Source organism: Amphiura filiformis, chromosome 9, assembly GCF_039555335.1.
Source record: "Amphiura filiformis chromosome 9, Afil_fr2py, whole genome shotgun sequence".
NCBI classification, from domain to species: domain Eukaryota; kingdom Metazoa; phylum Echinodermata; class Ophiuroidea; order Amphilepidida; family Amphiuridae; genus Amphiura; species Amphiura filiformis.
Genome location: NC_092636.1, coordinates 10,727,696 through 10,736,535, shown reverse-complemented (window position 1 = coordinate 10,736,535; position 8,840 = coordinate 10,727,696).

Below are 8,840 nucleotides of genomic sequence, written 5' to 3'. Positions count from 1 at the left end.
TCAAATGTCCAGATTTAAATTTCATCATTTTTGTGACAAGGTGTATTCATACTTTAACATGAAAAACCAAATGAAAATGGCAACACCATTTTTATTTGGACAAAAAACACATTTTATAACATGTATCGGATCCAACCCTTTTTATCACCAGTCAGGAGGTGCAGAGTGCGTATATATGAACAAAAGGTCTGCTTTGTCTGTATAAAATAGCAAAATTTTGCTAAAAATGTCAACATTTTATATAAATTAACCCCAAATCATGAGCTTTCTGTAAAGTTTGTCGAAAAATATAGGCTTCGCTTTTAGCCAGAATGAAGATGTCTCTTGAAAACGTCTGCATTTGGAAAATTGGCACCACCGTGAAAAAATCTTTTGTGTGATTACTGTGTTGTTGGAAGCTCATATTGATGCTAGATAAAATACACAGAGATTGTTATTTATGTATTTATTTGGTAACTGGAAAGGACAGCATCTCAAGGCTGTGAGCAATGGCTAGTATTGGGGTGAAATGTTGAGTTGTTTTAACAGGTTTTTTTTATATACAAATATGCCAATCACAACTTGGTAAGATATATTAGTTAAAATGTCTACAACATTCCAATTATTAAAATAAGTGCAAATTAAAAGGGCATTTCGTGATCCACAGCCTCACCCCCCCCCCCCTCACTTTTCTAGACCACTGGAAACCTACAGCTACATAATGTTTATTTACAAAATATTTCTTGCAGATTAATTCTTATAGCAAAAATATCGTCAAACTTGAATTACATTTTGGTGTACCAGAACGAAATTACAACAGTGGCCTATAGAACAGTGTAATACACATACTCATGCATAACTCACAAACGTAAAATTGGAATCAACTAAAACGTTTGGAATCAGCTTTTTGTGTGGATATCTACTGAAAAATATCATGTCAAGAGGATGCTAGGATCACAAAATACTCCTTTAAGTACAAAGGTGAAAGAATTAGGTCTTATTAGTAAAGACAAATGCCAAAGAATGTATTAAATAAATTATATTGCAAATGACCAATGTAATAATATATTTTTGAATAAATACATCATTTGTTATTATTATTCTACGAAATATAAAACTTGTTTTGTTTTTCTTTTTTTTCTTTCTTGTTGTTTTTTATTTCTTGATAAGCTCACAATCGGCAAAGAGAGCTTGGGGTAAACCAAAAGAAAAACGGATGTTTGAACAGTTGCATAAAACCATAACACATTTTATTTTCTGGTTGTATAAAGGGTATCAAACGTTTTAATAACATTTAAAAACAGTTTTGAAAACTTGCTGCAAACAAGTGCTATTTATTAGTGTTGATAATACTTTGCAAAAATGTTTGGCAAAAATATTTTTACAAATATATTTTTTGTATTGTTTTATGCTCTTTTGTCATATAAAATGTTCCCAAAACATGTTCATGACCTTGTCTGGATGATATTTTTGTCATTGGCAATATCCTATTTCAATATCTTTAGTCAAATTCAAATAATAAATAAATAAATAAACCAAGGCTGTAAGTTCTGTTTTCGTGAATTTTGACCCCTTAAAAATTACCTTGCCCCTTTAACCCCCACCCCCTTTGAGAAAGTCATGGCTACGACACTACTATGTTGGAATCTTCGAGGATGAAACAAGTTGAAAAAGCCGAATGTTGGCAATGAAAAATATCTACGTGGTGAATTGGTGATCAAGGAGGCAAAAGAAGTTCACAAAGTATTTTAGGTAGTTTTCGTGAATTTTCACCCCTTAAAAATTACCTTACACTATCCCCCCCCACCCCCCTTCTGAGAAAGTCCTGGATACGACGTAGGTCCTACTTTAGAATCTTCGAGGATGAACAAGTTGAAAAAAACCCGAATTTTGGCAATGAAAAATATCTACGTGGTGAATTGGTGATCATTGAGGTAGAAAAAGTTCACAAAGTATTTTAGGCAGTTTTCGTGAATTTTGACCCTTAAAATTACCTTTCCCTTCACCCCCCCTCTTCTCTGAGAAAGTCCTGGCTACGACACTACTACGTTGGAATCTTCGAGGATGAAAAAAAGTTGAAAAGCCGAATTTTGGCATTGAAAAATATCTACGTGGTGAATTGGTGATCAAGGAGGCAAAAGAAGTTCACAAAGTATTTTTAGGAGGTTTTCGTGAATTTTGAACCCTTAAAAATTACTTTGTCCCTTTAACCCCCGCCCCCTTCTGAGAAAGTCCTGGCTACGCCTACGTTGCAATCTGCGAGGCACGCCGACATTGCCTGGTTAATAATTACATTGTACAGAATATCAATACCCGGAATCGATACACGTGAATGTGCTATGCACGATTGATATTCAGACGATAAATCTTTGGATACAGGGGTAGAAAATGATGAATATGTAATTGTGTTGTTCTAAAGAAGCCGCTTTTGATGCTTGCACTTGAATATATGTGTTGAAAGGATATGATAGTCGTTAGCTTGCGTATTGAGAAAGAACCGTGCGTATTGAGCTCAAAAACTGACAAAAATTCTACTTTTTTATGTGCCGAACTATAGCGCAGCGTAGGCCACTGGTGGAGGCAGTCTAAAAGCAGATGACCTCATGGCGTATACCATGCTCACTGACATCTACAGAAGTCAGTCACCAGGCTATTGTCAATAGCCTTAGTTGAATGTCCCTTGGCCCATTATGCGTCTCAAAATTATCAAACAGGTCGGAATAAAATGGCCATGCGTGGCTGTGGATTCAACCTACCATGGCGATTTCTGCCATGAAGATATCAGGGCGATGACACTGTGCGAGGCTGAAGAAGTTGAAAAAGCCGAATTTTGGCATTGGAAAATATTTACGTGGTGAATTGGTGACTAGTGAGGCAGAAAATGTTGACAAATTATTTTCGTGAATTTTGACCCCTTAAAATGACCTTGCCCCTTCACCCCCGTCTGAAAAAGTCCTGGATACGCCGCTACTACAAAATATCTACGTTGGTGACGAATGAGGCAGAAAAAGAGAGAAGTATTTCAGACGGTTTTCGTGAATTTTAGCCTCTTCAAAATTACCTTGCCCGCCCCTCACCCCTATCTGAGAAATTCCTGCCTACGCCACTACTACGTTGGAATCTTCGAGGCTGAAATTTTTTGAAGAAGCCGAATTTGTGCATAGGAGATATTTAGGTGGTGAATTGGTGATCAATGAGGCAGAAAATGCTGAAAAATTATTTTTAAGCGGTTCAAAAGTTTTCAAAATATATAATATCTGTGTACAGACAGATCACTGTGTGGGTATCATTATAATAGAGACGTGTTCAAAAATAAGTTCACACCCCTTCCAATATGAAGATATAGGCCTACTGAAGACCCTATGGTTGAAAAAGCCGAATTTTGGCATATCTACATGTATATACGTGGTGAATTGGTGATCAATGAGGCAGAAAAGGTTGATAAAGTATTTTTAGGCAAGGCAGTTTTTGTGAATTTTGACCCTTAAAAATTACCTTTCCCCTTCCACAAACAAACATGAAATATAAATAAAATATACCAAATGATCTTTCTCGGCATTCGGCCTATATGCCAAGCTATAAGAAAAAAGGGGGCAAAAAAGAGGTAAAAATTCGCCGCTACATAATGAAGTAAAAATTTAGAGAAAATAATGTAAAACATTGCTTCTAGAGTAGAAAGATGCAATGAATCGGGATGAGATTCTAAATGCTATTTATTTATTAGGCCTGCAATGCTATCTTCAGAAGATAGCCTTTTACGGGCGCGTTCGAGAAAATGATGCAGATTGTAAATGATGCATGCCGTAAGTGGGCTCGCGCGTGTTCACAGAGGATGATGCATGTCGCAAAGGGTGATTTGCAAATCGCATCGTAAATGGTATCTTGGGTAGATAAAAAACAAATAAACAAACAAACAGACAGACAAACAAACATGAAATATAAATAAAATATACCAAATGATCTTTCTCGGCATTCGGCCTATATGCCAAGCTATAAAAAAAAAGGGGGCAAAAAAGAGGTAAAAATAGAGAAACAGTCAGATGCGGAAAGTGATGAGTCTGTAATATCGCTTTAAACTTTCAGATCGGAACTAATGTATTAGAAAGAAAAAAATCGCCGCTACATGATGAAGTAAAAATTTAGAGAAAATAATGTAAAACATTACTTCTAGAGTAGAACGACGCAATGAATCGGGATGAGATTCTAAATGCTATTTATTTATTAGGCCTGCAATGCTATCTTCAGAAGGTAGCCTTTTACGGGCGCGTTCCGAGAAAATGATGCAGATCGTAAATGATGCATGCCGTAAGCACAGGCTCGCGCGTGTTCACAGAAGATGATGCATGTCGCAACGGGTGATTTGCAAATCGCACCGTAAATGGTATCTTGGGTAGATAAAAAACAAACAAACAAACAAACAAACAGACAGACAAACAAACATGAAATGTAAAAAAAATATACCAAATGATCTTTCTCGGCATTCGGCCTATATGCCAAGCTATAAGAAAAAAGGGGGCAAAAAAGAGGTAAAAATTCGCCGCTACATAATGAAGTAAAATTTAGAGAAAATAATGTAAAACATTGCTTCTAGAGTAGAAAGATGCAATGAATCGGGATGAGATTCTAAATGCTATTTATTTATTAGGCCTGCAATGCTATCTTCAGAAGATAGCCTTTTACGGGCGCGTTCCGAGAAAATGATGCAGATCGTAAATGATGCATGCCGTAAGTGGGCTCGCGCGTGTTCACAGAGGATGATGCATGTCGCAACGGGTGATTTGCAAATCGCATCGTAAATGGTATCTTGGGTAGATAAAAAACAAACAAACAAACAGACAGACAAACAAACATGAAATATAAATAAAATATACCAAATGATCTTTCTCGGCATTCGGCCTATATGCCAAGCTATAAGAAAAAAGGGGGCAAAAAAGAGGTAAAAATAGAGAAACAGTCAGATGCGGAAAGTGATGAGTCTGTAATATCGCTTTAAATTTTCAGATCGGAACTAATGTATTAGAAAGAAAAAATTCGCCGCTACATAATGAAGTAAAAATTTTGAGAAAATAATGTAAAACATTGCTTCTAGAGTAGAAAGATGCAATGAATCGGGATGAGATTCTAAATGCTATTTATTTATTAGGCCTGCAATGCTATCTTCAGAAGATAGCCTTTTACGGGCGCGTTCCGAGAAAATGATGCAGATTGTAAATGATGCATGCCGTAAGTGGGCTCGCGCGTGTTCACAGAGGATGATGCATGTCGCAAAGGGTGATTTGCAAATCGCATCGTAAATGGTATCTTGGGTAGATAAAAAACAAATAAACAAACAAACAGACAGACAAACAAACATGAAATATAAATAAAATATACCAAATGATCTTTCTCGGCATTCGGCCTATATGCCAAGCTATAAGAAAAAAGGGGGCAAAAAAGAGGTAAAAATAGAGAAACAGTCAGATGCGGAAAGTGATGAGTCTGTAATATCGCTTTAAACTTTCAGATCGGAACTAATGTATTAGAAAGAAAAAAATCGCCGCTACATGATGAAGTAAAAATTTAGAGAAAATAATGTAAAACATTACTTCTAGAGTAGAACGACGCAATGAATCGGGATGAGATTCTAAATGCTATTTATTTATTAGGCCTGCAATGCTATCTTCAGAAGATAGCCTTTTACGGGCGCGTTCCGAGAAAATGATGCAGATCGTAAATGATGCATGCCGTAAGCACAGGCTCGCGCGTGTTCACAGAAGATGATGCATGTCGCAACGGGTGATTTGCAAATCGCATCGTAAATGGTATCTTGGGTAGATAAAAAAAAACAAACAAACAAACAAACAGACAGACAAACAAACATGAAATATAAAAAAAAAATATACCAAATGATCTTTCTCGGCATTCGGCCTATATGCCAAGCTATAAGAAAAAAAAAAAAAAAAAAGAGGTAAAAATTCGCCGCTACATAATGAAGTAAAAATTTAGAGAAAATAATGTAAAACATTGCTTCTAGAGTAGAAAGATGCAATGAATCGGGATGAGATTCTAAATGCTATTTATTTATTAGGCCTGCAATGCTATCTTCAGAAGATAGCCTTTTACGGGCGTGTTCCGAGAAAATGATGCAGATCGTAAATGATGCATGCCGTAAGTGGGCTCGCGCGTGTTCACAGAGGATGATGCATGTCGCAACGGGTGATTTGCAAATCGCATCGTAAATGGTATCTTGGGTAGATAAAAAACAAACAAACAAACAGACAGACAAACAAACATGAAATATAAATAAAATATACCAAATGATCTTTCTCGGCATTCGGCCTATATGCCAAGCTATAAGAAAAAAGGGGGCAAAAAAGAGGTAAAAATAGAGAAACAGTCAGATGCGGAAAGTGATGAGTCTGTAATATCGCTTTAAATTTTCAGATCGGAACTAATGTATTAGAAAGAAAAAATTCGCCGCTACATAATGAAGTAAAAATTTTGAGAAAATAATGTAAAACATTGCTTCTAGAGTAGAAAGATGCAATGAATCGGGATGAGATTCTAAATGCTATTTATTTATTAGGCCTGCAATGCTATCTTCAGAAGATAGCCTTTTACGGGTGCGTTCCGAGAAAATGATGCAGATTGTAAATGATGCATGCCGTAAGTGGGCTCGCGCGTGTTCACAGAGGATGATGCATGTCGCAAAGGGTGATTTGCAAATCGCATCGTAAAGGGTATCTTGGGTAGATAAAAACAAACAAACAAACAAACAGACAGACAAACAAACATGAAAAATAAAAAAATATACCAAATGATCTTTCTCGGCATTCGGCCTATATGCCAAGCTATAAGAAAAAAGGGGGCAAAAAAAAGAGGTAAAAATAGAGAAACAGTCAGATGCGGAAAGTGATGAGTCTGTAATATCGCTTTAAACTTTCAGATCGGAACTAATGTATTAGAAAGAAAAAAATCGCCGCTACATGATGAAGTAAAAATTTAGAGAAAATAATGTAAAACATTACTTCTAGAGTAGAACGACGCAATGAATCGGGATGAGATTCTAAATGCTATTTATTTATTAGGCCTGCAATGCTATCTTCAGAAGATAGCCTTTTACGGGCGCGTTCCGAGAAAATGATGCAGATCGTAAATGATGCATGCCGTAAGCACAGGCTCGCGCGTGTTCACAGAAGATGATGCATGTCGCAACGGGTGATTTGCAAATCGCACCGTAAATGGTATCTTGGGTAAAAAAAAACAAACAAACAAACAAACAAACAGACAGATAAACAAACATGAAATATAAAAAAAATATACCAAATGATCTTTCTCGGCATTCGGCCTATATGCCAAGCTATAAGAAAAAAGGGGGCAAAAAAGAGGTAAAAATTCGCCGCTACATAATGAAGTAAAAATTTAGAGAAAATAATGTAAAACATTGCTTCTAGAGTAGAAAGATGCAATGAATCGGGATGAGATTCTAAATGCTATTTATTTATTAGGCCTGCAATGCTATCTTCAGAAGATAGCCTTTTACGGGCGCGTTCCGAGAAAATGATGCAGATCGTAAATGATGCATGCCGTAAGTGGGCTCGCGCGTGTTCACAGAGGATGATGCATGTCGCAACGGGTGATTTGCAAATCGCATCGTAAATGGTATCTTGGGTAGATAAAAACAAACAAACAAACAGACAGACAAACAAACATGAAATATAAATAAAATATACCAAATGATCTTTCTCGGCATTCGGCCTATATGCCAAGCTATAAGAAAAAAGGGGGCAAAAAAGAGGTAAAAATAGAGAAACAGTCAGATGCGGAAAGTGATGAGTCTGTAATATCGCTTTAAATTTTCAGATCGGAACTAATGTTTTAGAAAGAAAAATTCGCCGCTACATAATGAAGTAAAAATTTTGAGAAAATAATGTAAAACATTGCTTCTAGAGTAGAAAGATGCAATGAATCGGGATGAGATTCTAAATGCTATTTATTTATTAGGCCTGCAATGCTATCTTCAGAAGATAGCCTTTTACGGGCGCGTTGCGAGAAAATGATGCAGATTGTAAATGATGCATGCCGTAAGTGGGCTCGCGCGTGTTCACAGAGGATGATGCATGTCGCAAAGGGTGATTTGCAAATCGCATCGTAAATGGTATCTTGGGTAGATAAAAAACAAACAAACAAACAAACAGACAGACAAATAAACATGAAATATAAATAAAATATACCAAATGATCTTTCTCGGCATTCGGCCTATATGCCAAGCTATAAGAAAAAAGGGGGCAAAAAAGAGGTAAAAATAGAGAAACAGTCAGATGCGGAAAGTGATGAGTCTGTAATATCGCTTTAAACTTTCAGATCGGAACTAATGTATTAGAAAGAAAAAAAATCGCCGCTACATGATGAAGTAAAATTTAGAGAAAATAATGTAAAACATTACTTCTAGAGTAGAACGACGCAATGAATCGGGATGAGATTCTAAATGCTATTTATTTATTAGGCCTGCAATGCTATCTTCAGAAGATAGCCTTTTACGGGCGCGTTCCGAGAAAATGATGCAGATCGTAAATGATGCATGCCGTAAGCACAGGCTCGCGCGTGTTCACAGAAGATGATGTATGTCGCAACGGGTGATTTGCAAATTGCACCGTAAATGGTATCTTGAGTAGATAAAAAAAACAAACAAACAAACAAACAGACAGACAAACAAACATGAAATATAAAAAAATATACCAAATGATCTTTCTCGGCATTCGGCCTATATGCCAAGCTATAAGAAAAAAGGGGGCAAAAAAGAGGTAAAAATTCGCCGCTACATAATGAAGTAAAAATTTAGAGAAAATAATGTAAAACATTGCTTCTAGAGTAGAAAGATG